General features: G+C 45.4%; 1 protein-coding gene across 1 annotated transcript in view; it reads left to right on the plus strand.

Annotated features, from left to right (window-relative positions):
- The first annotated feature begins 4,681 nt into the window (after positions 1-4,681).
- Positions 4,682-22,439, plus strand: part of POMGNT2 (protein O-linked mannose N-acetylglucosaminyltransferase 2 (beta 1,4-)) — a 29,427-nt gene continuing 11,669 nt past the window's right edge. Inside the window, exon 1 of the mRNA XM_055281113.2 lies at positions 4,682-4,930. The gene's annotated coding sequence lies outside the window, so the exon portion shown is untranslated. The remainder of the gene's footprint in view (positions 4,931-22,439) is intronic.

A 22,439-nucleotide genomic window follows, 5' to 3' on the forward strand; every position in this document is an offset into this window, starting at 1 on the left:
GGTTTCTGTGGGTCAAAAATGTAGATAAAGCACAACAGGGACAGATTAACTTTGCTGTGATATTCAGGGTATCAGCTAAGGTGGCTTGAAAGCTATGGGCTTGTATTAGTCTCTTCCTGCACCACTATAAAGAACTACCTGAGACTGGGTAATGTATGAAGAAAAGAGGTCTAATTAACTCACAGTTCTGCAGGCCGTACAGGAAGCATGGCTGGGGAGGCCTCAAGAAACTTACAATCATAATGGAAAGTGAAGGGGGAGCAAGCACATATTCACATGGTGACAGGAGAGAGAGCTTGCAAAGCAGGAAGTGCCACACACTTTTAAACCATCAGGTCTCGTGAGATCTCACTCACTATCATGAGAACAGCAAGGGGGAAATCTGCCCCCATGATCCAATTACCTCCCACCTGGTCCTTCCCACAACATTGGGGACTGCAATTCACCATGAGATTTAGGTGGGGACACAGAGACAAACCATATCAGGGCTCGAGTCATCTGAGGGCTCATTTGCTCATATGTCTGGCAATATATATTGGTTGTCAGTTGAAAGCCTAGCTGGGGCTGCTGGCTAGTATACCCATTGTTATGGACTGTATGGTATCCCCCTGCCCTCAAATTCACAGGTGGAAGCCCAAACCTTCAATACCTCAGAACGTGACTGTACTTGGAGATATGGCCTTTGAGAGGTAATTGAGTTAAGATGAGGTGATTAGGCTCATTTTAGGGTTAGGCCATAATCCAATCTGACTGGTATCCTCATAAGAAGAGGAGATTGGGACATACAAGAGACACCAAGGATGGGCATCCACAGGGAAAAGGCATGTGGGGGCTCAGTAAGAAGGTGGCCATCCTCAAGCCATGGAGAGAGGCCTCAGAGGAAACCAACCCTGCTGACACCTTGATCTTGGACTTCCAACCTCCAGAACTGTGAGAAGTAAATCTCTGTTTTTTAAGCTGCCCAGTCTGAAATTTTGGTATGGCAGCTTTAACACATTAATACACTCATGCTCATCCTATCCTTGTAACCTGAGCTTCCTCACAACATGGTGAATCTGTTCCCAAGGCAACCAGAGAGACAGAAAGAGAGACAGAGAGAGAGAGAGAGAGAGAGAGGCTGTACCACTTTTATGACCCAGTTTCAGAAGTCACATAGCATCACTTCTGACATTTCCTGTTCATTAGAAGTGAGTCACCAAGTTATGCCCATATTTGAGGGAAAGGGAACTAGACTCCCCCTTTCAAAGGAAAAATAGTCAAATAATTTGCAGACATATTTAAAAACCATCCCAATCTTTACCATCACCACCATGTTCATCATGCAGATTTTAAGATGCTAGCAGGCCAGCCAGGTGGAGGTGTGTATGCCCCAAGCAACTTGGATTGGGAATGTGGATCTGGAACTCAGGGCTAGAGATGTGGGTTTAGAAGGCATCCACATAGAGAAATAGAAACGGAATGTGACCCCAGACAAAGGGAGAGGGCTTGGCCTTGAGGAATGCCAAACTCAGCTTGGTGCACATGAATATGGATTTAAAATGCTGGGAAAGACCTCAAAAAGCCAGCTACCTAACTCACCTTGGATATTTAATAAAAAGAAATGTACTAGTTTTTTCCAGTCCACTAAAGCTTCCTACCAGCAATGCTCCACAGCCAGAATAGTTTTCAAAACTGATGGACTCAAAGATGATCAGTGTCTGCAAACTGGGTCTTAGGTGACCTACAGGCCATCCTGTTAGATCCTATCCAGGAGATCTGGCTTTGGCCAGAACCCAATCCCTGTCCACCTCCAGCAAGGGGCTGCTCTCTTGGGCTGTTAGGTGCCTCTTTCCATCAGTGACTATGACTGGCTAGCTTGTAGAGACTCATAAACTCAACAAAGGAGCTTTTTAAAACTTAGAAGTTTTTAAAACAACTTATATTTAAAATAACAAACAATATATGTTCATTTCAGAATAAATTCATATAGGTAACCAGCAAGACGACAATAAAAAAACACCCATAATCTTACCACGCTGGGTCATGGCTCATTGAAATTTTGCTGGTATCTTTCTGTGCTCTGTGCTCTTACTGTGCACAAATACATCCTTTTTAAAAATGGGATCATATAGAATATTTGGTACTTTTTTCATTAAATATGATATAATGTGAAATGTCTTCCACTCCATTAAGTAAATATTATTTTGCAGCATCCTTTTAATGATTTCTGAGATGATCTGTGATTTTACTTAATCCTGTATGACTGAGGAATTAAGCAGTTTCCAAATTTGTTTTCTTCCTACTTTTTATCTTGAAATAATTATAGATTTGTGAAAATCTATAATAAGATAGTACAGAGAGGAATCTCTTCATCCAGTTTCCCCCAATGGTTACATTGTACATAATTATAATACAATATAAAAATCAGGAATTTAACCTGGTAGAAAGTTTGTGTGTAGTTTCAGTCATTTTATCACATGTGTAGATTTGTGTAACCACTACCACAATCAAGACAAAGAACCATTTCATCAGTACAAAGATTTCCCTCCTGTTACCCTTATATATTCACACCTACACCCTGTCTTCAACCTCTGACAACCACTAATATTTTCTCCATCTCTATAGTTTTGTCTTTCCAAGAATGTTATACAAATGGGAACCATAGAGTATGTAACCTTTTGAGAATGACATTTTTTCACCCAGCATAATGCCCAAGTTGTGGCATGTGTCAATTGTTCCTTTTTATTGTTGAATGATATTCTTTATATAGATGTAATCACGGTTTATTTAACCATTCACCTATTGAGGGGCATTTTGTTTGTTGACAGTTTTTGACAATTACAAATAAAGAAAGTAGGAACAATTGTGTACAACTTTGCATGTTTCCATTTCTCTGGAATAAATGCTCAAGAGTGTGATTGATGAGTCATATGGGAAATATATGTTTAGTTTTTTAAAAGAAACTACCAAGCTATACCCACCAATCAGTAATATATGAGAGATCCAGTTCTGTGCATACTCACCAGCATTTGGCATTTTATTTTTTAAGCTGTTTTGTTGCTGTTGTTTGTTTGTTTGTTTTTGAGATAGAGTCTTGCTCTGTCGCCCAGACTGGAGTGCAGTGGCGTGATCTCGGCTCACTGCAACCTCCGCCTCCTAGGTTCAAGTGATTCTGCCCTGCCTCAGCCTCCTGAGTAGCTGGGTTTACAGATGCGCACCACCACATCCAGCTAATTTTTGTATTTTTAGTAGAGGCGAGGTTTCACCATGTTGGCCAGGCTGGTCTCGAACTCCTGACCTCGTGATTCGCCAGCCATGGCCTCCCAAAGTGCTGGCATTACAGGAATGAGCCACCATGCCCTGCATTTTTAAGTTGTTTTAATAGGTTTATGGTGATATCTCAGCATAGTCTTAATTTGCATTTCCTTTATGGCTAGTGATGTTGAACATCTGTCCTTATTTGCCATCTGTATAACTACTTTGGTAAAATATATATTAATGTCTTCTGTATGTTTAAAAATTTATGATCCAGGATACAGTTTATCTTAATATATATACCAAGGTTGCTTGAAAAGAATGTGTATTCTGTTGGTGGGTGAAGTATTATGTAAATATCAATTAGATCAGGATGGTATTAGTGTTGAGCTTTTCTATATCCTTGCTGACTTTCTGTCTAGTGTTCTATCAGTTGTTGAGAGAGGGATGCTGAAGTCTCCAATTACAATTGCAGAGTTGTCTATTTCTAATTATAGTTCTATCATTTGATTTATTTATGTTGAGGCTATGTCGTTAGGTGCATCCACATTTAGAATTATGTCTTCTTGGTGAATTGACCCTTTTATCATTATATAATTATCCCTTTTTTATTCTTGGTAATTTTCCTTGCTGTCGATTCCACTCTCTCTGAAAGTAATATCACCACTTCAGCCTTTCAGTTTATTATCATCTAAACAACACTATTCAGCCTTTGCAATCATCCACAATTATTAGAATTTCTTGGTTAGAGTCTTGACTACATGTTTTTAAAGGTTTTTGGCTGTATTGACAAACTGCCCTGCAAAAATTTACCAACTTAATACCTCAACATTTGGGCAATCCTAAATTAAAGGCAGGGCTTTCCCAATTTGATAGGCAGAAATCTTATAACTCTATGGAGGTGGAGTTGGTGGTGGTAGGTGCATCTCTAGATGACTTAAGTTCAAAAAAAGTCAAGAGATCTAAAAAAGAAGTCAAAAGATCTAAAATTCATAAATCAAGAAATAGGGGCATATGCATATTCTGAGAATCCGCGGGAATGCCAGATGCCACAGCCATTAGTAGCTGCCCTTGAGGACTGGACAGCCAGGACTGGACAGTGGGATAAGATGACAGCTGGTTAATGGAATGGTGCCACAGAAGACTGGTGCTTTTGTATTTAAGTTCTCTGTAGCATTACAATTTTTAAAAGCATGTAAACGTATTAATTACCTTGACTTTACAAATGACATTTGGTTGTTGGTTAAGCTTGCATTTAAATGTATTATCAGAACTCCCATAACTGTGTAATCCTAACACTAAGTAAAACTCAGCCTCTCTGGGCGCAAATTATCACTCCCAACATTCCGCAGGCTGGTGGCGGCGCGGGTTGTCTTCGGACGCAAACTACACCTCCCAGGATTCCGCGAGCCAAGGTTCTGGCCGGGGCCGGGGCAACTGAACTCGCGGTTTTGCGCACGCGCACAGGCTCCGCGCCGGGCTCGCCCGCCGGGCAGGCGCACGGCGCACACCTGCGAGCCTGGAAGTGGCGGTGGCTGCGAACCCGGCGGCGCGGCCAAACCTGCGCTGGCTGCCTGGGCCTCCTGGGCCAGAAGCTGGCGCCGGGGGCGGCGGCGGGGTGGGAAAGCGGCGCCGCGGTAGGGCTTCCTGGACGCGTCGGCAGAGGTGGCTTCGTTCCGCCGAGCCCAGGCTTCAGGTAAGACGCGCGCGCTCGGGGCTGGAGCGGACACCGACATCCGCCTGGGACTTGAAGTGGAGGGGCCGAACCCTCGACCCCCTGGAGGGGACGACGCGGTGCCGGGCCCCGGGGTGACGGGGAGGTTCTAGGACGCCTTCGGGAGCCAGGAGTTTGCAGAACGGAGGGGTGACGTGTGAAGCGAGCTGAGGGAGGCGCGGGAGGTGGGCGGGGCGGGGGTGGACCCTCAGGGTCGGGGGTCGGGGACCGGGGACCGGGGACCGGGGCAACGCCTTGGGGCTTGCCAGTTGGAGCCCTCAGCTCGTGGCAGGCACTGGCGTCGGGTCCTCAGGCGCTTTTGCTTTGGGAGGTGATGGGTAGTGCACATTTGGCGGGGGTGGTGGGGAGCCACGCCAGGTGCGCGGAGCGGGCCTGGCCCTCCCGAACTGCCTTTGAAGGCAGAACCCGGGCAGGCCTGCAGCTGATCCCTGGGCGTCTTGGGGGCCAGTAGGGCACCTACCGTGTGTGTCCGGTGGTAAGAGCTTGCCACGGCCTGCTTGGCAGTGCCGGAGTAGCCTCTGAAGAAGGAACCCAGTGAACTCCTGACCCCATGTGTGTGTTTAGGAACCCGTCTCCCGCTCACTGATGGGAACTCTCTGCTAAAGTATGTGACCCTCAGGCCGGAGTCTTGCACCAGGGGCAGAGCGACCAGTGTCCGCCTACTTTATGCCAGCCAACACTTAGAGCCTACTCTTGGGAGAAACAAGGCTCCGCGTGGAAAGGGATGACTTCAGGGTTATGGGGCAAGCTTGATAGGGCTTAGTAGCTAAGAGCATAGACAAAGGAGGTTTCATTCACCAAATGTTTGCTATAATATGTGCCCCGCCTTCAAATCTTGGTTCTCCGCTACTAGCGGTGTGCGTTTGAGCAAGTCACTTATCCTCTCTTAGCCTCTGTTTCTTTCTCTGTGAAGTGGAGATGAAAGTACAGTGCCTTTATCACGGGGTTGCAGTGAGGATGAAATAGTGCCAGGCAAGTCCTCAGCCCAGTATGTCTAACAGTGTGTGGCAAATATCAGCAGTCGTGGTGACTAACGATAGAAAGTGTTAGAGGTGCTTCGAGTCCAGGTTCATCTTTAATGGGACTAGCTGCCCTCTCTGGCTCTCGTGAATCTTACAGATCTTCCAGCTCATCCTTTCATATTAATCTTGAGGAATCTCAGTCCCTGCAGAGCTAGGAAAGAGCATAGGTCCCCTCATGCCCAGGGATGGTCAGCACGTTCCGTCCTGAGCCTTGGGACCCTGCGAGAATGAGAAGAGGAGAATGGAGATCTTCAGCAGAAAGGAGGGCATGGTGCTGGTGGCTGGGCCCTCCGTGACCATGTAAGCATGCTAGTTGGCAAGTTCTTGCTCTGACCCTTGCTTTAGAAAATATTTAGCAATAAACAAAGCCTTCTAGTAAGTATTGCACTAACTAGAAAATTAGATTACCAAATCCCCCATTCCAAGGGTCCTTGCCAATCTCAGCTTGGTTGTCAGTGGGATACTTTCCCCCAGGACCTACCAATCACGTGATTTCCAGGGTTTCTTAAATTGGATGAAATAATGAATGTGAAAGGTGGAACCTGCAAATGTCATCATGGGCTTTGGAGTCAGTTTTGGTTTTGAATCCTAACCCCTCCACTTAATCGCTGTGTGTCATTGGGCAATTCACTTAATGCCTCTAAGCATACTTCCTTAAATGTAAAATTGAATTAATAGCATTTACTTCAGGTTTGTAGTGGGGAATAAATGAGATAATGCATGTAAAGCAGTTAGCACTGTGCCTGGCTGAGAGTGAAAACCAGTGAACAGGAGTTATTTTACCATTATGATTAATAATAATATTAGAAAATAATTGTCAGGCATGGTGCTTTGCCTTTGCTGTCTCTTTGAATTCACAAAACCACCCTGTGAAGTAGGTATAATTGTGTTTTTCAAGCCAGGAAGTGAAGGCTTGGAGAGGTTAAGAATTGGCCTAAGGTCACATAGCCGCTAAGTGACAGGGATGGGAACTCATATCCTGGCATCTCCAGCTCCAGAACTGGCGCCATGTAATTCTCCTTCTCTGCAACCCATCGTCCTTGCTGTTCTTGCATTCTTGAAACCCAGTTATGACCTGGGGCAGCCTCCAGTCTTGCAGCAGGGAGTCTTCTCACACCAAGTGGGTTGGAGGCAGGACCCTGCAGCCTGGCTATGTGTTTCCTCTCTGTGGCTGGTGTTGGATGCGTGGTGAAGCTGTAGGGGACAGTCCCTGAGTGAGTTCAGGGGAGGAGGTGTTAGGAAGAGGCAGCCCAGGCAAGCCCCGTGGCCTCTTTAGGGTCTCATCGCAGGATGGCAGGGCTGGGTGAGGGTGCAGGCTGGGTGGGACCTGGGAAGCTTGTGTATGAGAAGAAATGCCTTCGTTTAGCTCCTGGGAAATGTTCTGGGGCTGCATAATTCTCTGAGCCTGATCTCTGCTTTGCGAAGGAGAGCAGCCCTTGAGCTGTGGATAAGGGAGGAGAAGGAGCCCCAGACTGAGAGCCAACATTCTGCCATTTTAATCCTGGCTGCCTGTGAGAGCTCACACTGCCTCTCAGGACCTCTTTTATGAAATAAAGAGTTGGAGGAAATCATTCCTAAGGGTTCTTATATCTCTTAAAGGACAGTGGTTTTGTAATTCTAAATTGATGGCTTAACCCTCTCAGCACAGTACCAGGGAACATGGGATAATTATCACAGTAGTATGTTACCTAGACTCTCCTTAGGGTGAGAGAATGGCCACAGCTCCCTAAGCCACCTGTCACAGCCAGGTACTCTCTGCCTGGCTGGGTGGGGAGGAATTACAGCAAGAAGCATTGGGTTGCTAAGTTACAGTCCAGGGTCTGTGGTTCTACATTTCCAGGGCCACCACACCTGCTCTGCCCTTTACTAATAAAAAGTCACTGCTCTACAGTCTACTCTGCTTCTCTGCCATTGAGTGTTCCTCCGAGTCTAATGACAGATGAGCACAGTACTAAGAACAAGACCTTAGTGAGAGGCACATTCAAATCCTGGTGCACCTTCTTGGCTTTAAGACCTTAAGCAAGGTACTTAACTCCACTAAAACTTGGTTTTCTCATGTTAAAAGAAAATGGGGATAATACTGGTACTGCTTTGGAGGGTGAGGCTTAAATGAAATAGGTCAGGAAAAAGGCTTAAGACACCACCTCTCGCATAGTAGGTGCTCAGTAAAGTAAGATGGTGAGACCATTCATCTCTATCCCCTACCCAGAGGCCAACATCCTTTTTTTCTTAGCTACCCTGGACAAGGATCAATCCTTTTGTTTTCTCTGGCTTCCCATGTCCTCACTGGTACATACTCCAGCACCTCTAAGAGAATCAGATCTTTCACTCTGCCAGTGGTGACTGCCATTGGTACAATCTTATGCTACAGATTTAACTGTTTTCTCCATTCTGAAAAGGCTAAGAGAAGGCCCCTTCTTTGCTGTGTAGTTGCTCTTCAGCCCTGAGCTAAGCCTTAGGAAGGGATTGGGGACCTGGTCTGCTGTATTGCCACACCCAGTGATGAAACACACCCCGGGGTCCTTTGACAGTGGAGGTTTGTGGCAGGAATCATGGCACATCCTGGAGTGGCATCTGGAGTTGCTACAGTTGTGCTGGGTCCCAGAGCTTCCAAGAGAGTCACACAGTAGCCATTGTAAGGAACTGGAGATGCTGTCCAAATTTGCTCTGTTCAGGAGCTCCTTTCTCAGGGGACCTACCTCCTCTCTGCTGGCCTGCAGGGATGGCCATCTCCCTATGTCCTCTACTGGTGGCTGCTTTAGACCCAGACTCCATCCTTAGTCCATTTAGCTGTGGCCAAGAGACCTGGACTCGTTTCTTGCCACTCCCACACCACAAGTGGTGCACTTTGTGTGGGAAGGAATGGGTTGGGGCAACTTGTCTCAAAAGGGAGCTTAGAGTCTGGCAGGCTTCTCAGATTGCCCCAGAGCTTAGGCTTATGCATCATCTTAGCAAAAGCTGGGAACAGAATTTATTTAGCCTTTACTGATACTTATGGGGAGGGTTATTCTCAATTGAGTTAGTTGTTTAACCTGGGCTAGATGGAAATGCCTTGCTGAATATCGCAAAATTGTGAAATGTTAGAAGAACCTCAGAGCAGTTCCTCTCAATATTGTGCACACGTAAGAATCACCTGGAAGCTTTATTAAGACACAAGTTCCTGGGTCCTCCTCTCAGAGAGATTCTGGTTCTGCAGGTCTGAAGTGGGGCCCAGGATTCTGCATTTCTCAGATCCCAGGTGATGCTGCTACAACAGGTCCACGGATCCACTGAGTCCTGCTTTGGAGGACACCATGGCCAGCCCTACTCCCCGCTGTGGAGTAGCCCACATGGGTTGTTTTTGTTTTTCGCTAGACCACTTCCAGGCAGGGGCTCACTGCCCTACAAAGTAGCTGGTCCTCCATGCTCAAACAGCTCTAGTCTTTAGAAAAGTCTTCCTCCAACTGACCATGCTGAGCTCCACCTCCCTGTGACTTCTTTTTGCAGTTCTTACTCTAGGTCCCTGAGCAGCTGGCACAGCTGTGCTGGGCAGGACAGAATGGGAATCATATGTGCCCACAGTCCACACTTGTGCCTGGGGCTTGGGTTGCACGTGTCACCATCATGCATGTGTGTCCAGTCAGGTAGAAGGGGTTGCATCCACTCCTTAGAAGCAGCCTCACTCTTGTGCAGCAACTCAGGTATTTGAAGACACCATGGGTGCAGGGGCTTCTTTTCTCCAGGAAAGTGGCCCTACTCCTTCTAGCATCCTACGCAGTATAGGGGTTCTCAGTCCTTCCTCATCCTGGCTGCCCCAAGGTGAGTGTCCCAGAAAGATTCACATAGGGTGGGGTCGTATTAATAACTAATTATACAGACTCTAATTCCTGACAAAAATGCATAACCTGAACCTAATCATGAGAAAACATCAGACATTGAGGAATATACTAGAAAATAGCTGGCCCTGACTCCTAAAAATTGTCAAGATCGTAAGTCGAAGATAGACTGAGAAGCTACCCCAGATCGGAAGGAACTAGAGAGAGGTGATAACTGGATGCCATGCTTCATCCCGGACTGGATTCTGGACCAGAAAATAGAAACCATATGTTAATAATAATATCATTATCATTATAGTATCAATATTCATTTCGTGAAGTTTTGTTGTGTAAGAGAATGTTTTCATTCTTAGAAAATACATGCTAAAGTATTGAGGGCTAAAGGGGCCAGATTTCTTCAACTTATTTAAAAATGATTCAGAAGAGAGATAGAATTTGTATACAGTTGCCCTCCTCAGGGAGACTTGTTCCAGGACCCCCCACAGATACCAGAATCCAAGGATGCTCAAGTCCCTGTTATAAAATGGTGTCATTATTTGTGTATAACCTACGCAATCCTCCTGTATACTTTAAATCATCTCTAAATTCTTTATAATACCTAATACAATGTAAATGCTATGTAAATAGTTGCTATACTGTATTGTTTTTAAATTGATACTTTTTTTTGTATTTTTAAGTTTTTGGAATATTTTTGATCCACAGTTGGTTGAAGTCACATATGCAGAACCTGCAGATATAGAGGGCTGACTGTATATAGAGAGAATGATTAAACAAAGATGTCAAATGAGCAGTTAGTGAATCTGGGTAAGACTGTAGGAGAGTTCTTTGTCCTATACATGCAACTTTTTTTAAGTTTAAAATTATTTCCAGATAAAAAGGAGATTGCAGACCCTGTAGCCAGCCTACTTGGGTTAGTCTTACTTCCTCTGTAAACTTGGCTTTCTAACCTTTCTGAGCTTTGATTTTTACCATCTATAAAATAAAGATTATCATTGCAAAGTGAAGAACCTGGCATCTAGTGATTGGCCAGTTGATCTTAGCTATGATAATATCATTATTATTAGGAAAGGGAGGAGTTGAGGGTGACACGGTGGTAATGAGACCAAAGGAAAACTCAGCCTAATCCTGTCACCTCCTTCTGCTTGCTGATGTGGGATCTCAGGGTCCCTGGGTGTCTGGCAGGGACCAGGCTGCCATAAAGCATCACCCTGCAGAAGGCTTTGCAAGTAGTCACCTGAGCCCATAGGGCTCCATTGTTGAAACCCAGGTCTCCTGGCAGCTTTATCCCCTGCCTTCCCTGGCACTTCTGTGCCTGCCCCACAGCCTGGGCTCCCCGGGCTTTTCCTGTCTGGGTATGCAGTGCCCACTGAACTGCACATGGCTTTGGGCCTGGCCATCACTGCCCATGGCTTGGAGACTTCGTGGTTTGCTGGACATTTGTGAGAACTAGACAGTGATGCTTGCTGCAGACAGATTTATAGCAGTCGTGAGTAATTGGGACATGTAGACACATAACAGAGATGCTTATCTTATCCTCCATCACCACCAAAACACCTCCAAAAACTTGCTCAAAACTCACCCACCCTCCAGCCAGCTTCCCTGGACGATTTCTTGTTGTGCACACTTCCTCATGTTTCTTTGTGAATGTTTTATGCTTCCTATACTGGGTGTTTTCGGCTCTCTTGATCAGTTCAGCCCTCTCAAATTGGGCCTGAGGGTCCATCTGGATCTGTGTACACACTGGAGTCTGAGCATTCCCTGTAAGAATTGTTTTCATTTGATTTTGCAGTTCCACCTAGAAAACCTGGTGTAGGCATGTTCTCCGTTACCTTTATGAGCCACACAACAAAGGTTCCCACCGTTCTCTTCCCTGTTTGCGTCCCTGTTTATGACCACACTGGTATACAGTGATGCCAGAGAGGGCCAATACAGGCACATGTCACTTCCAAGTGACCCATTTGTGCTAAGCAAAAGCCAGATGACACGGCAGGCTGTGTGGCAAGCAAAGATTTCTGCGTTATTTGGAGGCTGAAAACCGGTGAGAGGGTTGCAAATGAGCTGGTGGAAGGCCGAACGTCCTGCCCCACACTCAAGCCTTGGTTTATCCTCAGCAAAGACTGACATCACCCTTCTCACCAAAGTAGTACAGACTTGAATTCTGTTGGAGTTTTTCCTGCTTTAAAGGGGTTCCTTTTCTATTGATAAGGCAATATAGTCACAGTTATCAGCCATTGATGGTGGATTAATGTCTCCAGCTTTGACTTTGCTTTGCTTTTTATTCTAAAGCAAGAAGATACTACCCATGTCAAAGTTTTAATCTAAGAAAGTGAGCCTTTAACTAAATGTTAAATCTGCCTTGATAATTAAATATGTTAAGTTTTACAAGAACCACTCAGGCTGCCAAGATTTTGCCAAAGGATAAATACCTTGGTCAGAAAACCTGATTTATAAATGCCTGAATTTATCAATAGCGTTAGGTTAATATTTAATTTAGGAGCAAATGTAAGCATTATGTTATTAATACCAGTTCCACGTACTACTTCCGATAACCAAAAAAAAAAAAAAAAAAGGAGGGGGAAAGAGATCATTCCAAGGATAAGCTTGAGTTAGTGAAACATGTTTACTCCTTACTAATTCACAACATGTAAGACAACAAATCAATACAGGACTGAAAGCTTCCACAATCTAGCACTAGTACTTCAGGCTGCATTTAGGACAAAAACACTTTTCAGTGACAAAATAAGATTTCTATAATTTTCAATTGGAAGTGTGAACAATCCTTAAAAGTCAAATTGCTGTAAAAGTAAAATATAAAACCTTCTGCACCATTGCTGACCCCCTCCTGGCCTAGGCCGTGCCTGATCTTCTGCAGCCTGGGTCTGGCAGGTGCTGGCTGTCTGGTCCCTCCACCTCCGTAACCCTTCTCGTGGAGGAGTGACCTGTGAGCAGCTGGTTCTGGCAGTCACAAAACTGGGAACCCGGGCACAGGCCATGGTGAGGCCAGTGGGACGGGATTTGCTTTAGACCAGAGCTTGCAAACAAGCATCCGTTTTTACCCGGCAACCGAGAGGCCAGCAGCCCCAGGCCTTGGTGCACGTTGTCTTCACTCAATTTGAATAATTGCCAGAAGTTACAAATTAGGACATTTCACATTTTAAATAGATTTTTGCTTCTCTGGGAAAATCAGAAGAGTATTGCTATGGACTGAATCATGTTCCCCGCGTTTATATGTTGAAGACCTAACCCCCCCATGATAGTGTTTAGAGATAGATCATCCTAATAATGAAGCTTAAATGAGGTCATAAGGGTGGGGCCCTAATCTGATAGGACTGGTATCCTTATAAGAAGAGGAAAAGAGATCAGAGTGTTTCTGTCTCTCCCCACCTCCCTCTCCTGGCTTCCTTTCTCCCTTCCTTTCCCCCTTGCTCACCTGCCCCTCTCCTCCTTCCCCACCACACAGAGAAGAGGCCATCCACAAGCCAGGAAGAGAGGCCTCACCAGAAACCAACCCTGACAGATCTGTGAGAAAATGCTGTCATTTAAGACACCCAGTCTGGTATTCTGTTACGGCAGCCCAAGCAGACTGATACAGATAGGTACCACCAGGCTGCTTTCCCGCCATTCTCTCATCAGCTGGCATTAGGTGTTCAGTCTGCAAGTCACACAGCCCACCCTCAGCTTTACTTTCTCCAGTGGCTCTGGCCCTAGCAGGCATGTGAGTGTGCACCTCCTACTCTGGGCCCCGAATTCCTGGGGCTTTTACTCCTTATCAAACCTCAAAGCCCTTATGGGCTTTTCTGTGCCTGTGTCTGGGGCTGGCCAGGGCCCCCAGAAGTGCAGCCTGCATCCGGCACCAATGACCAGCCTCACATGGTGAGATCCCCAAGGCAAGTGGCCCCACCCCACCTGCCCAGCTGTTACGGGGGTCTGCAGTTGCAACAGCATTTTTGACACTATCCTCTGATGCTCAGAAAAGCTGGGATCCTAGAAAGGAGGATTCACTAAGTCTGGGAATCTGATAACATTTAGCTGTTCTTGGGAGCTTAGTGAAGTGGTTTGGGGGAGTGAATTGGTAGTTTCCTCCTGTCTGCCTCAGTTTCTAAAGGGATTTTCTAGGCATGTTTTTAATCTCTTCTTGACTTCTTTTTTCTCTTTCTTTTGAAAAAATTTTTGTTTTATCATGCTTTGTCCTGGCTGAGCCACTAAGCCCTTTGTTCCCCACTCCAGTTGGTCTCTAAATTTGGTGCCCAATGTGGAGGAGGCAGAGGCAGATAAACATGGTGGTGTTGGAGTACCCTGGTCTGTGTGGGACTGGAATGCCAAGAAGGTGAGGTCCAAATGGTGCCTGGGCTATTAGCATAAGACAGTGCTTAGAATCCATGTTCAGCCATACTGCCCAAGGTAATTTATAGATTCAATGCCATCCCCATCAAGCTACCAATGACTTTCTTCACAGAATTGGAAAAAACTACTTTAAAGTTCATATGGAACCAAAAAAGAGCCCGCATCGCCAAGTCAATCCTAAGCCAAAAGAACAAAGCTGGAGGCATCACGCTACCTGACTTTAAACTATACTACAAGGCTACAGTAACCAAAACAGCATGGTACTGGTACCACAACAGAGACATAGATCAATGGAACAGAACAGAGCCCTCAGAAATGATGCCGCATAGCTACAACTATCTGATCTTTGACAAACCTGACAAAAACAAGAAATGGGGAAAGGATTCCCTATTTAATAAATGGTGCTGGGAAAACTGGCTAGCCATATGTAGAAAGCTGAAACTGGATCCCTTCCTTACACCTTATACAAAAATTAATTCAAGATGGATTAAGGACTTATATGTTAGACCTAAAACCATTAAAATCCTACAAGAAAACCTAGGCAATACCATTCAGGACATAGGCGTGGGCAAGGACTTCATGTCTAAAACACCAAAAGCAATGGCAACAAAAGCCAAAATCGACAAATGGGATCTCATTAAACTAAAGAGCTTCTGCACAGCAAAAGAAACTATCATCAGAGTGAACAGGCAACCTACACAATGGGAGAAAATTTTTGCAACCTACTCATCTGACAAAGGGCTAATATCCAGAATCTACAATGAACTCAAACAAATTTACAAGAAAAAAACAACCCCATCAAAAAGTGGGCAGAGGACATGAACAGACACTTCTCAAAAGAAGACATTTATGCAGCCAAAAAACACATGAAGAAATGCTCCTCATCACTGGCCATCAGAGAAATGCAAATCAAAACCACAGTGAGATACCATCTCACATCAGTTAGAATGGCCATCATTAAAAAATCAGGAAACAACAGGTGCTGGAGAGGATGTGGAGAAATAGGAACACTTTTACACTGTTGGTGGGACTGTAAACTAGTTCAACCATTGTGGAAGTCAGTGTGGCGATTCCTCAGGGATCTCGAACTAGAAATACCATTTGACCCAGCCATCCCATTACTGGGTATATACCCAAAGGACTATAAATCATGCTGCTATAAAGACACATGCACACGTATGTTTATTGCGGCACTATTCACAATAGCAAAGACTTGGAACCAACCCAAATGTCCAACAACGATAGACTGGATTAAGAAAATGTGGCACATATACACCATGGAATACTATGCAGCCATAAAAAATGATGAGTTCGTGTCCTTTGTAGGGACATGGATGAAACTGGAAAACATCATTCTCAGTAAACTATCGCAAGGACAAAAAACCAAACACCACATGTTCTCACTCATAGGTGGGAATTGAACAATGAGAACTCATGGACATAGGAAGGGGAACATCACGCTCCGGGGACTGTTGTGGGGTGGGGGGAGGGGGGAGGGACAGCATTAGGAGATACACCTAATGCTAAATGACGAGTTAATGGGTGCAGGAAATCAACATGGCACATGGATACATATGTAACAAACCTGCACATTCTGCACATGTACCCTAAAACCCTAAAGTATAATAAAAAAAAAAAAGAATCCATGTTCAGATCCTGCCTCCATTCCGTACATGCTGAGGGACTTGGACACATTTACTTAGCTTCTCCCAGCCTCTGTGTCCCAATCAATAAAATGGAGTAATAGAAGTAGTGTTAGCCTCTTAATGTTGGTTTGAAGATTGAATGAGAAAATATACCTACAGTGTTCAGTATACTGCCTGGAACATAAAGTGTTAGAGGCTGGTGATTTTGAGTGTGTGTTTCAAGGTAAGAGTGGGTTCATATTTAATAGTTGTTGGTAATCTGGGAATCAGTTTTAGGTGCTGATTGGATCCTTGCTTGGTAGCAGGATGGGATGGGAGGTACAGCACAGGAATCAGCTGCTGGTCCCAGAGCAGTGGAGGGGCCAAAACTCCACTTAGGGCACGAGTAAGAGGAGTGATAGGAAGAGCCAGCTTTTCCTAGTTTAATTACCTCCACTTTTCTAAAGGAAGGCAAACAAATAAGGATCAAGGTTGTTGGGTCCCCTTTGAAGCCCTTTCGTCTCCTTCAAGAGTTTCACCACTGGGCACTGTGATCACATCCACCCAGCATTCACTCATCTTCCCTTCTCCCTGCCCCAAAGTCTGATGACTTTCAGCTGGTCAACCGGTGTCATTCTCTGGTCATTGTCATGGGTCCACGAAGGGACTGGGCTGCAAAGTAGGGTGGGATGTGCGTGCCCTTATTTGGGCTTGCTCCTCCCTGATTGAGTCCTCTGAATGTCTGAGGTGTTTCTTTCTCTTCTCTGCCCCTTGCCCCACTTTAGTGAAGACTGGATCTTCTGTATCTTGAGGGTGGTTTTCAACACAGTCTTTAGAGTCCAAGAACATTGAGTTAAGACCTAAGCTTCACACCTGTTGTAACCTTGGGCAAGTCACTGACCCTCCTCAACCTCTGGTTCCTCATCTAAAAATAGGGAATAATGATACTCCATAGGGTTGGGGCTAGTACCTAGAGGAACGCTTTAGGGCAAGACAGCCGGGAAGCACTGAAGCACGCAGCTCTCCTGGCATGGAGCAGGAGCAAGGCTGGAGGACCCTTTGTTAGGGCACCTGTCATGTCCTTGCCAAAGCAGGAAAAAGGCTGATCTGTTTGTTTTTTTTCCTCTGTGTGGAATGGCTCGTGTCAAAGACCATCTGTCCTGTACAGATCCCATCTCATTGGAGGCTCTGTAAGCCCAGAGGGCGATGGGGTCCTTTGCATCAGTGACCATCGGACCTTCATGCCCACCCGCACATCCTGAAGAATCAGCCTCTGTTTTCAGGAAGGCACTAAGTAGAGACAAAATGTATTATCCTGGGTGGCCCATGCCTCCAAGTGCCACCTCTCACCTCCTCATGACAAGACTCCATCTGGGCAGCCCTTGTCTCTGAGAGGCAGCACAGGTGGATGTGCTTGGTGTTGAATCCTGGACTGTTGACACATGGCTCAGCCTCTGAGCCTCTCTCTGGATGGAAAATGGAGACAAAGTGCACCACCCTGCTGAGCAGGGGTAAGGAAGGATTTAGCAAGGCTGCGTATGCGTGTGAGGGACCTAGCATAGCACTGAGACGTAGCAGGAGCTCAACAGGTTGGGGTGCTAGCCAGATCTGACTGCAGACAGGGTGAGCTTGCATGACTGCTCAGAAGTGAGTTCACTGGGAGACAGGATTACGGACAGCAGGTGCAGGAGAGGCACATTCCAGCTCTGCTTTTGTGCTCTCAGAGTAAGTGCACAAAGGAGGGTGGGCTGCTTAGGACTGAGAGGGAGTTCCTCGTCACTGCACAGTCAGATTTCTTGTGATGCTGGGATCCTGGCCCCTGCACATTTCAGCAGAGCCAGGAGACAGATGAAGTGGGGCATGGAGGCCTTCAGTCTGAAAGAATTCTTATCCCTTTGTCACCAGTGCCCTGGGGAGGCAGTTGGTGCACAGACTGCCCTGAACAGTCAGACATTAGGACCAAACAGACAGTGTCAGTCAGACCAGGCCGCAGTCCTGTGGAAGACAGCGGCTTAGCTCCAAGTCTCTTCAGTCTCCAAGGCCAAGGAGGGCCACCTGGGCTCCCTCACTTCCCTTGCCTCCTTGCTGCTGTTCTGTTGTCAGTGAGACTGGCAGCCTCTCCAGGCTGTGATAGCCCCACAGCAGTGAAAATTGGCCTGGAGAAAGGGGAAATCACTGGGTCTGTTGCCCAGTAAGCAACTTGGCCCAGTTATTCTCCAACATTGTGAATTTTCCTCCTAGAGAATTGTGTGTTTATTATCCAGGAACATTTCGATGTGGTGATGGGGAAAGGCCTCTTTATCTTCTTTAGGGCTGGAGATCCGATTAATATACTCCTTGCCTCCATCTGTTGTCTTTTGAAAACCTTCCTGAAGATTTTGCATGATCCTTCAGTTCGGCTGGCTTATGCAGGCTGTTGGGAGGAGGGGCAGGTGCCACAGGAGTGTGGGAAATAGACTGACAGTGTTTTGTAGTGACCACTGACTGCCCAAGTACTTGTCGGCTTCCTACTACCACACTTTGGCTACCTAATTCACAGTAGGTAGAAGTGCAAGGGTGGCTTTCCGTGTCTCCATAGTGACAAAATACAGTAATATCTATGTTTATTAAGGTTCTCCTCTGGATTCAGGACTAGATCTGTTTTTTTTTTTTTAAGTCTCCCAGGAGAGATCCTGAGATCCTAAGACAAGGATTCTTTAGCAAGTAGATGATTTGTATTCAGTCCCAATAGACTTGTAAACATGAATGGGGAGTGAGAAAGTGAGAGAGGGAAGGGAAGGCAGCCAAAAAGTGTGTGTGTCATGCTTGTTACCAGTGTGGACAGCTGGGGCTCAATCCCACTGGGGAACCCTGGGAGCCAGTGTAGAACATGTCTGAAAGCTAACCTGCCTGAGGGGTATGGGAGTGGGGTATTCATCAGACAGTGGTGTAGGCTGCCTGCTCGTAAGTGGTAAAGTTGGTAGAAACTCCCAGGCAATCAGAACTCCAGGACCTATGCTCTAACCACCATGCTGTTTCTAGCAAAATGTTGTTCTGTCCATCCCCAGCAAACCTTTCTTCCCATTTTCCCCTTGGAAGGGTAACTCAGAAACCTGAAATGCCCGGTGCAGGTCCATGCAGGCCAGTCTGTCCTGCCTTCCATCAACACTATTCTGGCAGGGCCTGAGAGTGGGGATAGGAAGATGGTAGTTAGGAGGGGTTAGGGACTGGGGGATTGGGAAGACTTAGCAGCTAATTAGAAGCAGCCCCCATGTCCCCCAGTCTCGAAGGCTGGTCTCTGCTTAGTTGCCAATTTGCCTCACCAGGCCCCCACCCATGTTTCCTGGTTTATGAGCTTTGCCCTAAGGCCCTGATCTCAGTGCTTTGCTGGGATTGGCCACTGCATGTACAGTCAGCCAGGTCCAGATGTGGACCCTAGACTCCTGCCTGCGGCCACTGCCCCATATCCCCACCTGCTGCCAATTCTGCTTAAGAGAGGGACAGGTGGCAGAATGATCACTAGAGAAATGATGCCTGGTGGCTGAGATGCCCACTCACATTGGAGGTAAGTCTTTCCTCTCTTCTAGCTGATATTCCCTGGGTTTGTCTGTTTTGGCTTTAGCTTCTGTTGGAAACTATTCTTTGATCAGGGCAAAATGTGCATCAGCTCATAGGGCATGCATCTGCCTCCCGTCTCTCCAGAGAGGGCCTAGTTTTGTTTTTTCTGAATATCAATTTATTTCTTGTTTACTCTTCAGAATTCTCTTGTAATTTATAAATAGTGATTTCTTTAATTCTTTATTGTTTCCTTTTTAACTTATTTATTTATTTATTTATTTATTTATTTATTTATTTTGAGACGGAGTCTCGCTCTGTCACCCAGGCTGGAGTGCAGTGGCGCAATCTCGGCTCACTGCAAGCTCCGCCTCCCGGGTTCACGCCATTCTCCTGCCTCAGCCTCTCCGAGTAGCTGGGACTACAGGCGCCCACCACCACGCCCGGCTAATTTTTTGTATTTTTAGTAGAGACGGGGTTTCACCGTGGTCTCGATCTCCTGACCTCGTGATCCACCCGCCTCGGCCTCCCAAAGTGCTGGGATTACAAGCGTGAGCCACCGCGCCCGGCCTAACTTATTTATTATGTCAAGTAAACACAAAAGAGTACAAATATATAAAGAACTCCACCATCCTCCACAGTGATCAGTATCCCCCTGTCGGGTTCTGTCTGTCTACTTTGTTCGCTGGAGGATTTTAGAGCAAACCACATTCATGTCATTTTACATGTCATTAACATTTATAAAGACTCATGTTCTCAGCTGGGTTCGGTGGTTCACACCTGTAATTCCAACACTTTGGGAGGTTGAGGCAGGATTGCTTGAGGACAAGAGTTCAATACCAGCCTAGGCAACATGGCCAGACCCCTTTCTCTACAAAAAATTTAAAAATTAGCCAGGCTGGTGGCCCACGCTCATACTCCTAGCTACTTGGGAGGCTGAGATGGGAGGATCGCCTGAGCCCAGGAATTTGAGGTTGCAGTGAGCTGATATCATGCCACTGTACTGTAGCCTGGGCAAGGCAACAGTGAGACCCTGTCTCAAAAAAACAAAACAAAACAAAAACTCATGTTTCTTATCTAATTTATTTTAAAAATAAATAATTTAAAATAACTTTTTTATTTTGAATACATTTTAGACTTACAAAAAAGTTGCATAAACCACTCCTCCCCACTTCCCCTACTATTAACATCTTACAGAACACAGTATAATGATCAAAACCAGGAAATTCACACAACACATTAAACCATAGACCTTATTCAAAATCGTCCCACTAATATTCCCTTTCTGGTCCAGGATGCAAACCAGAATCCCACACTGCATTAAGTTGCTGTGTCTCTTTAGTCTCCTCCAATCTGAGGCAGCTCCTCCATCTTCCCTTGTCTTTTATGACCTTAGCCCTGTCAAGTACTGGCCAGGTATTTGGTAGAACATCCCTTAATTTGGGTTTAAGGTCTTTTCTATTAGCTAACCTACAGACCTTATTCAGAGCTAGAACTGGAACGAGAATCACAGATTGAAGTTACGCATTTTGGGCAAGAAAATCACAGAAGTGAGGTCCTGTCTTAGTGCATCATATAAAGGGGTACATTACGTCAATATGTTATTACAAGTGATGTTAATTTTGATTACTTGGTTCAGGGCATGTCTGCCAGGCTTCTGTACTGTAGTTTCTATTTTTACCTTTGTAATTAATGTGCACCTCATGGGAAGAATCTTTGAGACTATGCAAATATTCTCTCATCATACTTTTTCACCCACTAATTTTAGCATCTATCAGCAGATCTTGCCTGCAACAGTTATTACTGTGATGTTTGCCAAATGGTGATCTTCTATTTCCATGATTGCCTCTACATTTTTTAATTGGAATTCTCTAAGGAAGATCTGTCCTTTCTCTCCTAATTATTTATTCATATCAATATTGACTCATGGATATTTTATTCTATGGGTTATAATTCATTACTATTACTTTTTAATTTTGGTACTAAAATTATCCAAGATTTAGCTGTTGGGAGCTCTTTCATGCTGGCTCCTGTGCCTTTTCACTGTCTCTCCATCATTTTTTTTCAATACTTTTACATTCTGGCACTACAAAATGTTCCAAGCTTGTCTTGTACTTTCCCTGCCCTAGCCCTGGAATAAACCATTTCTGCAAGGAGCTCTGGTTCCTTTTTGTAGAGAAAGATTTTTAGAAACCCAGATCTGGGTGCTGGGTATACTGATTGCTACTGCACTGTCATTGCTTCCAGGCCCTCTTGGTGAACTGAACTAGGGACGCCTATAATTCCAACCATTTCCTTAGCTATGATAGTTATCACTAGATACTTTGTGGGAGGAGAATCAGTGTCTGAAATTAGCACCTTGATATTTTGTGTATACAAAAAGTGTTTGAACTGTGCTTGACATAGTTCCTCTTACACCTGTCAGTCCAGACATTCCTTTAGGGTAAACACTCACAAATATTCCCACTGTTCCTCCTGCTCATCTTCCTCCCTGGTGCCTTCCTCCCTGCCACCCCAGCGTGAGTTCCTCTTCAGTTCCCTGGTCTAGATCTGAGCTGAGGATCTCAGGGTGGTCTCCTTTCCACCCCCTGGTAAGACAGTCTCTCCTCGCTGTATTTCCATTCTCTTTAAACCTTTTCTCCCTTTTCTTATTTTATCCTTTTTTTTTTCTTCTCCTAACCTCAAATGTCAATGAACTCTCCCTCTTTCTGGTTTCTTTCTAGCTCCTGGCTTCTCCTCTTTCCTCCTAGAGATCAGATGTCGGAACTCCAGCTGAGGGCATGTCTTACTGGGCACACAGGTGTCCTCTCTTGAGAAGAACTGTCCATACCATGGTGGTGGTAAGGATAGCTGGTTCTTATGGCAGGACCATGGGACACTGGTCAAAAATGGTCATATCAGCACTTTAGTGTGGTTCAGCACAGTAGTTCTTAGCTGGTGGGGTTGTATGGAGAATGTCCAGTTGGGGGCATGCCTATTTGAAAGAGCATGTGCAGTGATATAATTTTACATTGAAAAGTAAAATATATAGATAGATGTTGATATAAAATACCGACTTCAGATAGTAAAGGCTGATGGAATCCACTGGTCTTGAGGAGCAGACTTTGCAGAAGAGAGTCTTATGAATGAG

Source organism: Symphalangus syndactylus, chromosome 1, assembly GCF_028878055.3.
Source record: "Symphalangus syndactylus isolate Jambi chromosome 1, NHGRI_mSymSyn1-v2.1_pri, whole genome shotgun sequence".
In the NCBI taxonomy this organism is placed as follows: Eukaryota; Metazoa; Chordata; class Mammalia; order Primates; family Hylobatidae; genus Symphalangus; species Symphalangus syndactylus.